General features: G+C 53.4%; 2 long non-coding RNA genes across 2 annotated transcripts; one reads left to right on the top strand and one right to left on the bottom strand.

Annotated features, from left to right (window-relative positions):
• Nucleotides 1–317: 317 nt before the first annotated feature.
• LOC115274795 lies at nucleotides 318–1,682 on the bottom strand. Its single transcript, XR_003901256.1, has 2 exons — nucleotides 1,554–1,682; nucleotides 318–568 (listed from the first exon to the last, which is right to left on the bottom strand). It is a non-coding gene; the product is annotated as an uncharacterized LOC115274795 (long non-coding RNA).
• Nucleotides 1,683–1,913: 231 nt separating this feature from the next.
• LOC115274659 lies at nucleotides 1,914–12,874 on the top strand. Its single transcript, XR_003901209.1, has 3 exons — nucleotides 1,914–2,094; nucleotides 10,619–10,802; nucleotides 12,572–12,874. It is a non-coding gene; the product is annotated as an uncharacterized LOC115274659 (long non-coding RNA).
• The last annotated feature ends 2,069 nt before the right edge of the window (nucleotides 12,875–14,943 follow it).

The following is a 14,943-nucleotide window of genomic DNA, read 5'->3' as shown; positions in this document are numbered from 1 at the left end:
TCTAAAGACTATTTGGATCCTTCTCAGATCAATGCTACTTATTCTCAGAGCAAAGAGCATTCGATGTGTATCAGCCCAAAATAAAACTAGCCCTACACTCATGAATAAAAAGTTCAAGTAAATAGGGGCATGTGGGTGGCTCAGTTAAGCGTCTGACTCATGATTTCCACTCCGGGCGTGATCTCACGGTGGTGAGAAGGAGCCCCGCTGCCAGGCTCCCGGGCTGGGCATGGAGGCTGCTTGGGATCCTCTCTCCCTCTGCCCCTCCCCTGCTCAAGCTCTCTCTCTCTCTCTTAGGAAAAAAAATTTCAAGTAAGTAGATTTAAAGAAGAAATTTAATAAAGAGAAGAGATAGTATAATGCAAATGATAAGGGTCATGAAAGTAACTCGGGGATGCCTGACGTTAGGGAAAGTCAGTTGCAGTAGAAAAATCCCAAGTCTGGATGTCTATGGGCTTGCAGGCACACCCTCCCTCTGCCACTTGCTGACCCCGTGACTTTGGGCCTCCCGATCCTCGATCCTCGTGTGTGACATGATGAGGTTACAATGGCTCTGTGGTTCCTCATCCTTCAAGTCCAAAGACAGAGGGTGCTAGTGTCATGAATTCCAGAGGCAGCACATGGACCAGGCTCCCCAGAGTCCCTGCTGCTAGAAGTCCCCTTTCCATGCCTGGCCCCAGCCCCCCTGGGCCGAAGGACACCCCACGGGGCTGCCCCCTACCTGTCTGAGTTGAGTGAGGCATCTGTCACTGCAGTCAAGGGGCCTTAATGGATACAAATGGCTCTAGAGCGTCACATCTTCCAGGGCCTTTGTCCAGAATCTCCTCCCTTGACCACCCATCTTGCCTGCCCATCCCCATCACCTGTTGGGGCCCCTGAGGTGATCTTGCTGACCTCCCTTCTCTCATCTGCTCAGTACCTGCTCACCTGACACGCACACCTGAGCCCCTCTGCCTGGTACGGCCCTGCTTCCCCAGGGAGCCCACGGTGGTCTGGATGCTGTCATTGCACCCAGCGCGGGGCTGGTGGGACCCCGGGACTCCTCCTCCTGCTGCTTGCCAGGGCTACATGACCACGTCGCTCACTCAGCCCAGTGCACTGCACCTTCCTGTTTTAACATCCCATTTCCCACCGATGCCAACACGCTTCAGGTTTGCAGCCGACAGTGGTCATTTCCCAGTGCCCAGATCGCCATGGGTCAGCTTCAACAATACATGTTGCCTATTAAAGCACACATCTTATGTGGCGCGGGGTGCAGAGCGTCCACGTTGCTGAGTTTTGTTTTCCACTTTAGAACATTCTAAAGAGTGCCTGGACACTCACAGAGTCCCCCAACTACTATTAATTGTAAATCGTAGTTACTGACGTCTAATGTTGTGAGCACATCTCCGTAGGGTCTATGTAACATGACCTTGGACTTGCTCTTGACTCCTGTCTCCCTTTCACATCATTTTCAATTGAACCATAAACCCAACCCGCTCTCCTTTCAAACTATGTCTGCTCAAAACCCCCAGCGGCTCCAGCCACCCCTGAGACAAACCCAAGCTCCTCACCGTGGCCCACAAGGCCCTGCTCCCCGTCCAGAATCTTCCCAACTTCCTGACTTTATCCCTGGCCTCGCATCTCATGCCCACTCCACTCAGGAGCACCTGCTCCCTTGTGCACGTTCACACCAGCCCGGGTGCCCTCCCTGGGAGTGGCCCAGGTGTCCCTGTGTCTTAGCTCAGCCGTGACTTCACAGAGTGGCCTTTTCTGATTGCCTCCCTGGGCTGTCACCCTCTCTCACTCACTCTGCTTTTATCCCACTGGCCAATCACATTCTTGCTTGGCCACACCTGTCCTCTGCCCTTCTCCACCTGCTCAGTGCGCCCTCCCCCCACCCCCCGCCCTCCGAGGCTGACCTCACACAGCCCCCTGGTCCTCAGTGCCCCCTGGATTCTCCCAGGTGAGAACTGGCCCCAGAGATTGAGGACAGGATCAGAGAGAGCCTGGAACATGTATTTCGTGCCTCCTCCGTGCTAGGCTGGGGCGATCCTCAACGCCCACAGTTCCTGCCAGGCCCCTCCCCGGTCTGAAGTTCAACCCGGCTTCCAGGTATGTGGCTGCCTCTCCTCTTTGCCCAAAGGCTCTGTCCAACTGCTCCCTGCGGACAGCACCACACCCTCCCCCGGATCCCATACCCCAGCCCCACTGTTAATGGTCATTTAACGTCCTCTTCATTAAACTCATCTCTTTCTTTTTATTTAAAAAATTTTGTTAATTTTTTTAATTATTGAGACAGAGAGAAATAGAGCATGAGTGGGGGAGGGGCAGAGAGAGAGGGAGACACAAAATCGGAAGCAGGCTCCAGGCTCCGAGCGGTCAGCACAGAGCCTGACACGGGGCTCGAACCCACCAACCGTGAGATCACACCCTGAGCCAAAGCTGGCTGCCCAACCAACTGAGCCACTCAGGTGCCCCTAAACTCATCTTCTTAAAGGAGGCATTTGTGGTCTTCCCTGGAGAGAGGAAAATAAAAACACGGTCAAGTATACTCTGACATAGCATCAACTGGTAAGACATATGCCAATTTTAGAGATGTTAAAGATGCGGAAAAAATCCGCATCTCATGAGACATATTAGGTCTGTATTTGTATCTTGTCTGCCTCTTTTCTAAAATGCGAACCCCCTGAGGCAGAGACCTGGTCTGTTTGTTTCCTGATGAATCCCCAGAGAGCGCAGTGCTGCCTGGGGGTGGCAGGGGGCTTAATAAATAAATACTTCCTAAATAAAAGAGAGACATCCAGCCTGTGGTATTAGCCTCCAGTGGTCCCCCCTCCTGGCACTCTGATATCCCCTCCCATATTCGGTGTGTATGGCCAACAGCACCTGGCAGAAGGGGTGGCCTGCCACTTCCAACAGTAGGCTATTAAAGGCTGCGGCTTCTCTCTCAGTCTCCTTGTGTCTCTGTCTCTCTGCCTGTCTCTCTCTCTGTAGCCATGTGGCACAGAGGCCATGTGGTGAGGGCGTGAAGCCTCTGCCAATGGCCATGTAGGGAGACTTCTCCAGCTCTGGCAGGACTTTGAAAACACGGTCCCCAAGGTATAGCTTCACCACAGCCTCGTGGAGACGCTGAGCCAAAACTCCCCAGATTCAGCTGCTCCCAGAATTCTGAGCCTCAAAAACTGAATGAGGTAGTAAATGCGTGTTGCTTTAGGCTACTAGATTTGCAGTGGGAGTAGGTATTTGTTACATAGCAACAGCTGACTGATACACGGTCCTAACTTAGTTTACCTTCCTTTATCTCTGAATGGAGCCCCTGTGCTAATCCTGCTGAGCCTGTGATCAAGCCCTTACCACCTCCTGCAACCATCTAGAAGAGCCAGCCCTCCTCCCCACTGAGCTCTCAAGACAGACTCTGTCTTCTGTCCCAGCCTTTGCCTCAGCCCTGACCAAGGTGGGGAGGGACCACGGTAGGTGTGCTTTGCAGAGCTTGATCCCAAGGTCACCTTGAGCTTGGCTCTTCCCCAGTCCCACCGCTGTTGCTGGTTCCCTTTCCTGCAGATTTGAATAAAAGGAGGTCAAGGACCCTGGGGAACAAACCGACATTTGCATGAGACGGAGTTCTGAAGGTTTGGGATACAATATGGTCTTTCATACGGACTTCTTCATATAGAATTTTGTCTTCACTTTGAAGTGAACAAACTTCTTGCTTTACATGAGTTCTGCAGGCACGAGGAGGTGTGAACCTCTCTCCCAGCATCACACATAACCAGGGGCCACAGCGAGAAGGGAAAGGTCCCCTTCTTCTACGTTTGTTGCTGAGAATGAAGTGGTCGAGCACCATTGTTTCAACTGCACAGGCCAGGGCTTGCCCCAGGGTCCCTCCCTGCCTGCCCCTCCCCTCCTCCCAAACGTAAACCATCAGGCAACGACTTTTGATAAAAACATAGGGATCCTCATTATTTCCATGGTTTTTTAATTTTGGGGGGAGGGGGGAGAGCGAGTAGGGGAGGAGCAGAGAGAGAGAGAGAGAGACAGAATCAGAGGCTGGCTCTAGGCTCTGCACTGTCAGCACAGAGCCTGACATGGGGCTCGACCTCACGAACCATGAGATCATGACCTGAGCCAAGATCAGATACTTAACCAACTGAGTCACCCAAACGCCCCCGCGTTTTCTTTGTTTTCAACAAGTATGACTGGGTAGAATCTTTAGTAGAATAGAACACGGGGATTCGGGGAGCAAAGGGGTGCAGAGAGGACAGAAGATACGGCAAGGGATTGGGGCAGATGGAGAGCCGAGAACAGAGCCCAGGACAGGGACAGGGAGGGAAGGAGGCCTGGGAGCGCAGGCCAAGGACAAGGGACCCACAGCCGCCAGCAGACTGCAGATCGCTGGTGCAGGGAGACACACGAAGCATTTTTCAAAGATGTGAGATCATTAAACCAAGTTACCAGGGCTTCCAAGAGACAATGGGAGTCAGTTAATGAGAGAGGCCCCGCGACATTGCAAAACTCCAAATTAATTCTTTGCTCGGCTGTCCACCGGGAAGGAAGACATTGCAGTTGCCTTCGGAAACCATAATCTATTTCCTTACTGAGGCAAAACGTACAGAGAGAGGGGCAGGGGGAGGGGGCGGGAAGCTGGGACGATGGGCACGGAGCTGATCTCCTCTCATGGTGGGGTCTGCCTGACCCTTGCACTCCTGAGCCAGCTCAGCCCTGTCCCTTGAGCCCTGACGGCACCCACCTGTGAGTCCTAGCCCGTTCGGGGCTCCCGGGAAGCAGCGCCAGGCCACCCAGCCGCCATCCTGGGGCGTGTGTGTCCGACGTCCCCGCTGTTGGCCGCCTGGCCCTCTAACCCATGACAGCTGAGCTCCTGCCTTTTCTGGCCAACTTCCTGGGTGGCTTTTCCTCCAGCGGTCGAAACAAAGAAGTCCATCCCTTCCGGATTTCCTGCACCACGTTCTGTGCTTTGGAGCATGTGCAGCCAGCAGGGTAGAATCAAGATGAAATTAAAACCTAAAAATGCAGGGCCCCTGGGTGGCTCAGTCAGGTGAGTGCCCGACTCTTGATTTTGGCTCAGGTCATGATTCCAGGGTCATGGGATGGAGCCCCTCGTTGGGCTCCATGCTAGAGTGGAGCCTGCTCGAGATTCTCTCTCTCCCTCTCTCCCCCTGTCCCTCTCCCTTGCTTGTGCTCTCTCTCTCTAAAATAATAAAAAACAATTAAAAGTAATTTTAAGAAGACTCTAAAAATGCAGATAGGTCTCATTTCAGGAAGTCCAGTGTGTAAAGCTGCACATTGAATACCCAAGTGGAACAAGTGGGAGAGGCAGAGGCTCTCTGGGGTCCAGAGGACAAAGACGCCACTCAGGGAGTGCACGCAGATGACCGCTATCTACCGGCCATGACGCGCCTTCATGAGGGGAGGGGCTGCGTACTGGTGTGCATACCTCGCCTTGAAATGATTCATTAAGTGTGCATTCGTGATCTGGGCCCTTTTCTTACGGAGGTTATATTCCAATATATTTTTACTCCGAGCGGGATTTTGACTGGGGAAGACATTTTTTAAAGGTGAGCCCCCACCTGCCAAGGGTGTTAGGCTCCTGGTACCCTTTCTCTAGGGGAGCCCCTCTGGCCCTCGCTTCTCCAAGTCCTGGTTCTGGGCTCACCTCCTGCCTTCCTGCCTTGTCATGTCCCAATCAGGGCAGCTGGACCCGCAGTCTTCCAAGGACCTGGCTGGGCTGGCGCCCCCCGGGCTGGAGTTCCCCATCCCCCCTCCCCCATTTCCTTGTGCTTTCCCGTTTTGGGGAATCCAGACAGCCTTGTCTCAACCACTCCAGACAGCGTACAAGTTCATCACAGACCCCACCAGACCTCAGACGTCTTTGGTTAGGATGGGACTTTAAGGAGATGCATCCACCCTCTCAAGTTTTCACCCTCAGGCCTGCGTAACCCAGAGGCAGGGCAAGGCGAGCACCCAAACCCTATGATTTAGAGAAGTTGAGGAAATTCTTAGACCCAAGAGGAGGAAGAGGTCAGCTCCTAGCTTCCCTGCCTCTAGCTGCTCACTGTCCTGGAGTCAGAGCCTTCGCCCCCAGGTCCCCACACAGCGCTCTTATGCCTAGAACCTTCCAGCTCCTAAAATGGAAAACTGCATTTCCTAACCTTTGTTCCTACTTTCCCAGCTCCTCTGAAAACTCATCTTCTAGATGCTGACCGTGTGCGTATTCGGTTTGGGCCCCTATCCTTATTAATTCCCCCTCCCTGCTTTGTTCTGGTTTATTTTGTTCCTCTTTTTTCCCCCCTATTTTCATTATTTTTTTTTTAATTTTTGTATGTTTATTTAGTTTTTGAGAGAGAGAAAGAGACAGAGCATGCGCAGGGGAGGGACAGAGAGAGAGGGAGACATGGAATCCCAAGCAGGCTCCAGGCTCTGAGCTGTCAGCACAGAGCCCGACGTGGGGCTCGAACCCACAAACCGTGAGATCATGACCCGAGCTGAATTCAGATGCTTAACTGAGTGAGCCACCCAGGTGTCCTCACCCCTATTTCTAAAGAGCTAACTGCCTTTACCAATACTCCTTCCTCTGGAATAACACAGGCATTTTCTTCCAAGTCCAGCTTGCCTATGTCCCCGATTCAGATATGAACTCTTTTCCCTTTCACCGTTTTCTACAAATATCATTGTAGTTTTGATTTCTGCTTTGATCTGGGAGTTGTTTGGGAAAGGATGCCTTCCAGTGCAATGCATCCATTTTAAGTACCCAGCCAGATGAGCTCTGACAAACGTGTCCACCAGGGTAAGCGTTGCCACAGTCAAGACACAGAATATTTCCAGTGTGGGTATTTTTTTATTATTTGTTTTAATGTCATTAGATTATGACCAGAGTATAGCCTCCACAAATCTTTTCTTTTTATCTTGTGAAAGCTTCCTTTGTACCCCCCCAAAAAAAAACGAGTGATTTGTAAAATATATTTAAACATCAAATCACCTCTGACTGGTGTACATTTCCCAGCTCACCTCCGCTCTGCTCCCAACATCGTCTAGTCCACTCTCTATGAAGCCTTAACTGTGTCGCAGGACTGTTAGGCCTTGCTGGACCCACCCCGGCCCCCAGCCTTCAGCCCTCGACCAGGGCGTCCGGGAAGGTCAGGGCCACTTTGTTTTCAGTACGACTCCACGTGGTAGAGATGCTCTATCAATACTCACCACCTCCAGCTGAATCCAGGAGACCCTGCCTGGGCCCCAGAGAAGCAGGGGGGTGGGTAATTTAGAGACCCCAATCCTCTGCTTCGGGCCTCATCTCCACGGGGCTCAATTCGTTTTATGGTTTTTCCATTGTTCTTTAGAGAGCCTGAGTAATTAAGGGAAATCGTTTCTAAACTCGAGCCTATTGACTTCTCAGCCATGACCCGGTGGCTTGAAATAAGTAAATCATTGAAACCATCCCGTCTTTCAGGTTTCAGGGAAGGGCTGAGCGACAGGAGTCAATGGATTCGATCAGAGCAGCGGCAGGTGGGTGGCGAGGGTCCCTGGCCCGGAGAGCGGGGCGGTTCTCAGGGCTGGCGAGGCTGCGGAAATCCAATCCCGGGCGCCGCACAGGGGACAGGCGAGGCTGTCCCTGATCATCATCGCACCCTTTCCCCTGAGCTGGCCAAGGGGTCCTGCCTGGACACTGGTGTGTGGGTTCAGCAAACGGAGACTCAAAGTCTCCACTCAGCCCTCAAGCTCAGCCTCGGAAGGAGGCATTGGGCACCTGCCGGGGAGAGGTGTCTGGGAGCTCAGGGGGAGGGGCAGGTGACACAGTGGGGCTGGCCCTTGGGTCACATGCTGTCCCATCTGGCTTCATTGTCTTCCAGCCCTGTCCCCCTCCCAGGGCCACATGGACTTCCACAGCACTCACCTGACCCCTCCACCCCGGCTTTGTCACCCTCCCAGCGGCCCCCCTTTGTCCCCCTTGGAATTCCTGACCTTGGCCTCTGGCCCCTTCCTGCCCACCTCCAGCCTCCGCTGCCCTCTCTCTACACTCCCCTCTCTCTATACTGCTTCCTCTCTTCTCGGGCCTGGGGGATGCTGCTGCCCCCACACCCGCCCTCCAGCCCCTCCTCCCGGCCAGGGCCTCCCGAATGGCAAACATGAGGTGACCATGGAACTGATGATGTAGTGTCCGGTGACACTGAATCCTAGAGTGGTTCCTCCCCACTTCTTCCCATTACCTCAATGACAACACCACGGTTTGCGGCTAATATGCCCCCAGCCCCTCTCTGGGCCTTGCCTGTCGTCCTTTGGACCAAACAGAGAACAGGCCCCCGGGCTCGCAGTGGAAAGCAGCCCCTCAGTGCAGGCTTCTTGTCTTTATTTCTATGGTCACCATCCTTTTCCAGCAACTGCTGACATCATTTTTTTTCAAGTGAAAGTTTTTTGGTGAAAACAAAAATGCGCTTATTTAAAGAAAAATATTAAAGGATCATCCTGGTGATGTGTGAATGTGGGGAAAACAGAGCTAATAGCCAGCAAGTAACTAAAATTAGGTAAGCGGGGGGCAGGGAGGCACTGGTGAAATGGGTAAAGGGCATCAAGAGATGCAAACCTCCAGTTGTAACAGAAACAAGTCCTGGGGTGTAACTTACAGCGTTAATGATACAGTATGAATATAAACAGTATTGTATATTTGAAAGCTGCTAAATAAGGGAGAACATAAAAATTCTCATCACAAGAAAGAAAAGCCTTTTGTAGCTATGCGTGCTGGCAGATGTTAACTAGACTTTTTGTGGTGATGATTTCACAATGTACACATACCCCAAATCATTATGTTGGAACCAAAAGCTAATAAAATATTGCATTTCAATGATATCTCAAGAAAACAGGGAAAACAGGGCACAACAGTGAGGAGCCTGCGCCCCGGGGTGAGGCAGCACCCTGCAACCCCACTCCCCACCCCAATCAATCCCTCCTCCTGCCCCGGACTCAGCTTCCTCGTCTGTAAAATGGGTAAACAGGCCCCACCTCACGGGGCCCTCATGCGGAAAAGTGAGCTCAGCGGGAAAGGCGCAGGCGCGATGCTGGCGGAGAGCAGCCAGGGAGTGGCCGTGACCATCAGGACGAGTGTGGTGGGGAGAAGACACCTGTCACCAGCAGGGACGTCAGAGGGGCTTCCGTAGGGCAGGAAATGATCTGGAAAAGCCACTTGGGTGTGGCGGGGGCCCCCAGACTGGAAGAAGGCCGCCCCGCGGGAGCTGCGGAGCTCCCCCCGGGAGGGGGGCTGGGCAGCGGGGAGGGGAGAAGCAGCACCTCCTGATGCTGGAGGTGGCAGACGTGGCCCGCGGACCCGGCATCTGGGAAGTCACCCAAAACACCTTCGTGGGCGCTGCCAAGGGGTCACCTGGGAAACGCGCCCCTCTCCGCGGCCTCCAGGGTGGAATCCGGGGAGGAGGACCAGGGAGGAGTCCGGAGCTGAAGAGCAAGAGTGTGACCGGTGTGAGGCCGAAAGTGGGGGCGGAAGGGCCGCACAGACGTCAGCCCCGGACCGCGGCGACCGCGTGGACGCGGGCTTGAGCCCGGACCGAGTGGAGACGCCGGTCCCGGCCGCGGGTGCCGTGCTCCCAACAGACTCCAGGGACAACTTCAGGCTGAGCCCGGACGGACAGGAGGGTGTCCCTGCCTGCCGTGGGCCATCCGCACCCCCGCGCCGTCCGCCATGGTCCCTGAGCTTCCGGTCCCGGTCAGAGCGGCCGCCACCCGCGGACCCCGGACCGCTGCGCGGACCGCGGGAACCGGAGAGAACTGTCTGGAACCCCGGCTGGAGTGAGCGTGTGCCTCGTTAAAGAGTTCCTCCCTTCGCTTCTCACTTCTTCCTAAGTCAGCGCCTGAGGCAGCTCTTTCTGGAAACTTCCACGTGCCTGAGCCAATAAGCCCTTTTTTGCCTTGGCCTACGGGTTTTCCTTGTAATTTGGCAACTGGAAACATTTCTAATTTATAGAAATCGGAGGAGGCAGGCGCACCTACCGACCAACCTGACGACCAGGGAAACTGCGGGTCCTTCTAGCACATGACCCTGCATCTCGTTCTCTCCCGGCCCCACCCCAGCGGCCACCTGCGGGTCACAAGGGAAATGTGGTCTTGATCCTAGGCAGCCGGCTTCCCTGCTACCGGGAGGGACGTAGAGAGGGACCCTGGGGAGGTCCCCTCGGTCTCTGCCACAGCTCGGTGACCATGAGTGGGGGACGTGACCTGCCAACCTGACACCAGTGTGACAGGGCCTCGTGATCACCCTGGCCTGGCCTGGCCGGGCCATCCCGGTGGGGGGACAGCACTCCCATCCGGGCAACGGATCGAGCCTTCTGCAAACGGACAGGCCCGGAGGAGCGCGACAGGGAGCAGTGGCGGGGACAACGCCCACAGAGGCTTTGCCACCTTCCCGGGACTCCCGGGAACCCCAGGGCCTTCCCGGGGGCAGCCGCTCCCCCCACACACCCGATACCAGAGACAGATGCTGAGGTGAGGGGACCCCCGGGCTGTCACCTTGCATTGGGTTGGAAACTCCACCCTTTGAGCAAGAGGCTAATTATAGCTCCCCTGCCTTACCGTCTGTCACCGGCTAAAAATAGGCCGCCTTGTGTTCTCGCCTCCACAGGTGCAGCTGAGTTTGGGGAAATGTTGCTGTTTTTAGCACCGGTGCCAGTAGGAGATGCGGGTGACTTGCTTCTCCGGAACTGGCTCTGTCTTTGGGGAACTTGTTTGCAGGACACAAGCAGAGGGCAGCGGGCCAGTCAGAGGGCGACCTGCAACCCCATGGACTCCCCAGGGAGCTACTGGAGGTAGGAGAATCTTCTGGATCTGCCTGGCACTGGAGGCGGGGGGCAGACTTGGGAGTATCGTGCTTGGCTGCCCGGTGCTTGAAGCCTCCTTGGCTCCCAAGGCCGAGAGACATTTGTCACCAAGGCAGGAGGGAGGCTCTGAGGAAGTACTCGGCCACGTCCCAGATCTACCAGAAGAGGCCAGAAAATAGGGGTGCTGGAATGAGATATGGGCGAGGGGAGGCATATGAAGACCCTAGAGGAGGCGGGTGTGGATGGGGAGGGACTGAGAGAATTCATTTCTTTATTCGCTCATTCGTTCACTCAGCAAATTTTTTTTAATTTTTTAAAATCTTTATTTATTTTTGAGAGAGAGAGACAGAGTGTGAGTGGGGGAGGAACAGAGAGAGGAGGAGACACAGAATGTGAAGCAGGCTCCAGGCTCCACGCTGTCAGCACAGAACCCGATGTGGGGCTTGAACTCACAAAGTTCAAGATCATGACCTGAGCCGATATTGGACTCCCGATCAACTGAGCCACCCAGGCGCCCCTCAGCAAATTTTTTTTTAATGAAATTCTTTTAATTTTTTAGAAAGAAGTTACTTGCTGGGTGGGGTGGGGAGAGCACTGCTTAAAACTCCATGGAACTAAGGTTAGGTGGAGGCCATGACCAAATAAATACATAACAAGGACACGTTCTGATGCTCTTTAAAGCAATATTTTTGAGTCAGGAAACTATTTAAAGAAAGATGATTCTTCTTGATGTTTCTAGCTGAACAGGATATTTTTTTCACCTTTGTATGTATCGACTGCCCAGGGATTTGAACTCCGAAGTAATTTAATGCAACTCACAGCCAAATAGTACTTTATGATACATAATACTTTGGCATGGAAATAAATTCCTGATGCCTTTCGGGTTCATGATTCCTGGGGCACCTGGGTGGCTCAGTTGGTTAAGGGCTCAGTTGGACCCCTGATCTCGGCTCAGGTCATGATCTCATGGTTTGTGAGACTGAGACTCGTGTCCAGCTCTGCTCGGACAGTGCAGAGCCTGCCTGGGATTTCCTCTCTCCCCCTCTCTGCCTGTCTCCCACTCACTCATGCTCATTCTCTCTCTCTCAAAATGGAAACATTTTATTGTTTAATGTTTATTTATTTTGAGAGAGTGCAGGCAGGAGAGGAGCAGAGAGTGAGAGCGAGAGCGAGAGTGAGAGAGAGAAAGAGGGAGGGAGACACAGAATCTGGAGCAGGCTCCAGGCTCCACGCTGTCAGCACAGAGCCTGACACAGGCTCAAACTCAGAAACCATGAGATCATGACCTGAGCTGAAGTCAGATGCTTAACCGACTGAGTCACCCAGGCACCCCTCAAAATATCAACATTTTTAAGAAAAGAATTTAGGGACGCCTGCATGGCTCAGTCAGTTAAGCGGCCCACTTCGGCTCAGGTCATGATCTCACCGATCATGAATTTGAGCCTCAGGTCAGGCTCTGTGCTAACAGCCTGGAGCCTGGAGCCTGCTTCAGATTCTGTGTCTCCCTTTCTCTCTGCCCCTCCCCTGCTCATACTCTGTGTCTCTCTTTGCAAAATAAATAAATGTTAAAAAAAATTTTTTTAAGAATTTAAATTCATGATTCCCATGAACACTTCAGTTATGATAAATTACAAAGTGGCAAGAGAGATTCTTTGAAATCTCAAAGGAAGAAAAAACTTGCAGAAAGTCAATGTTAAAGGCCTTCACAAATATGAAGCATGGGCATTAGGATCTTGATCGAAAGCACTTATTCCTAGGGTAAAGGTTCCAGTCTGAGTCCCCGAACCTCCCAACACCAACAAGACCCCATTTGGGAGTGTTCTTCTGAAAAAGCTCCAGGTGCCCCAGCGCTGGCCACAAGCGTCTTTTGATTTCCTGGCTGAATCCAAACTCAGTACGGCGTCCGATGCTTCCCTCGGTTCCCTTGGGATCAGCGACCCGCCAGGTTCTGAGCCTTTTCCAGTCCCACCGTAATGAAAAGTATTTCCAGCTCATCTGTCGTGACGAAGTAAACGCAGGTCCGATCATGTCTCACGTAGAAATGTTCGGACAGACTCTGACCTCTTTTAAAGCTGAGCCAGGTCACAGCGGCCATAATCGCACGGAACATCATGCCTCCGGCGTCAGAAGCCTGTTGAGAGCCTTCTGCGTCTTGGCTGAAACAACCGCCGAAAGAACAGATATGAGGATGATGGCATCCAGACTGTCCGGGGGAACCGGGTGACTCTGGTCTGCGTCACACACATTGTGAAACAAAGGCAAAACACCGCCGGGGAGCATGCTGAGTTTGTCTGGACCGTTCTACGGCGGTGGAAGCCACATCACCACAGTGCCGAGCATTCTGGTGACTGTCGGTTTGTGTAGTCGGAAGGGCCTGTGTCTCCCACACCACACCCAGCCTTGGGTGCCTGGCAGTGGTTGAGGCGTCAGGGACCCATCAGCACAGCACAGGTGATTGAGTTTCTCAGTTACATTTTCTTACACAGGGACCGTCTGTGGTTTACGTCCAAGACTGAAGAGCACTTGTGTTCTATTTTTTTTTTTATGTTGATTTACTTTTGAGAGACAGAGACAAAGCGTGAGCAGGGGAGCAACAGAGAGAGAGGGAGACACAGAATCCGAGGCAGGCTCTAGGCTCGGAGCTGCCAGCACTTGGGGCTCGGGCCCACAAACCGTGAGATCATGACCTGAGCCTAAGTCAGACACTCAACCAACTGAGCCACCCAGGTGCCCCTGTGTTCTCCTATTTTTAAATCAGGTCCACCCTCACTCCTCTGGTTCTCTTAGAGCAGATCTTCCGAGTAATTTTGGCCTTGGCTAGATGCCAGCTCTGGGGTAAACAGCCAGTGTCCATTCTTGAAAAACCCGTTTCCAGGGCACCTGGGCGGCTCAGTCGATTGAGCGTCCAACTCGGGCTCCAGTCATCATCTCACAGTTGTGAGAAAGAAAACTATTTTAATGGATTTTGTAGAAGTCATTCCAATGCGTGTGGGTATTGATTTCATAATCAATCCTAGATGACGCATCAGTGTCCTGTGGTCCAAGTTTCTTTCACTTGCTTCTCCTGGAACACCTGTCAGGTACTGTTTCCCGGACTTTCCTCTCACTGCTTCGCCTTCCCTCCCAACCACTCCACACTGTCCCAGGCATTGTGCTGGGAGACGTGTGCCCCACGGCTCCGGAACCGGCTTCCCGACCCCGGCCTCTTCTCGGAACGACAGCCGGTGCGCATTTGGGGCAGGAGTGGGCCTTGACCCCGGAGCCAGATCTCAGCAAGTATTTATTGAGTCCTACTACGTGCCAGGCGCCCGACCAGGTGCCAAGTTGAAAGGGACAGATGATTGCCTTCATTCATTTATGAATGTAATATCTCAACAAACACATCCTGAGCTAAGTCCTGAGGTTACAGCCGCAGACAAAATCATTTCCCTCCTGGAGTTAAAATCTAAGGGGGGCGGGGAGAGAGTTCAATACCCTGTTCTTCAAAAGCAAACAAACAAATAACAGTCAGTGGGAGCCTCCCAGAGCTCGAGGTTTATGGCCTCGTGTGAGCGAGGAGCAGTCTCTCCATCCGGGAATTACGGCTCAAAGCCCCGCATTTTCCCACGGCAGGTGGATCCCCACGTGTAACATGAACTTGAGTGCAGCCCATCCGGGTCTCCAAGCTACACATCTGTGCGTCTCACCTGGAGACGGGCCCCCAGACCCCCACCCGCCGCTGCTCCGGCCCTTTTCTCAGGCCCTTGGGGACTCGGGCTCTTGCTCGTCTTAGCAGGGGTGGTAGGTCCGAGTCCGGAGCAGAGGCCGGGAGGTCACGGGGGGAGGAAGGAGTCTGGAAAATAGGAAAAGCTGTTTTCATTTTGCATTTGTGGAAGCCGGATGATGAAGGGCCAAGAGATTTCATCGGAGAAGGTAGAGGTGACCTGTTCGTGCGTGGTTACCTGTGCAGGTGGACGGGCATCCCGGGTTAGGCTCCTGAGAGCGCCGTCCCGCACGCAGATTCTCTGTGCTAAATTGCAGTCTGAGGCTCACTAGCTGTGTGACCTCGGCACGTGATTTACCCTCTCCCTGCCTCAGCTTCCTCATCTGTAAAACAAGGATACTGACACTCCCTGGTGCAGAGGACCAT

This window comes from Suricata suricatta, chromosome 12, assembly GCF_006229205.1.
Source record: "Suricata suricatta isolate VVHF042 chromosome 12, meerkat_22Aug2017_6uvM2_HiC, whole genome shotgun sequence".
NCBI lineage: Eukaryota > Metazoa > Chordata > Mammalia > Carnivora > Herpestidae > Suricata > Suricata suricatta.
Note: the sequence above shows the minus strand (reverse complement) of the source record. Positions and strands in the feature narration are given on the sequence as shown.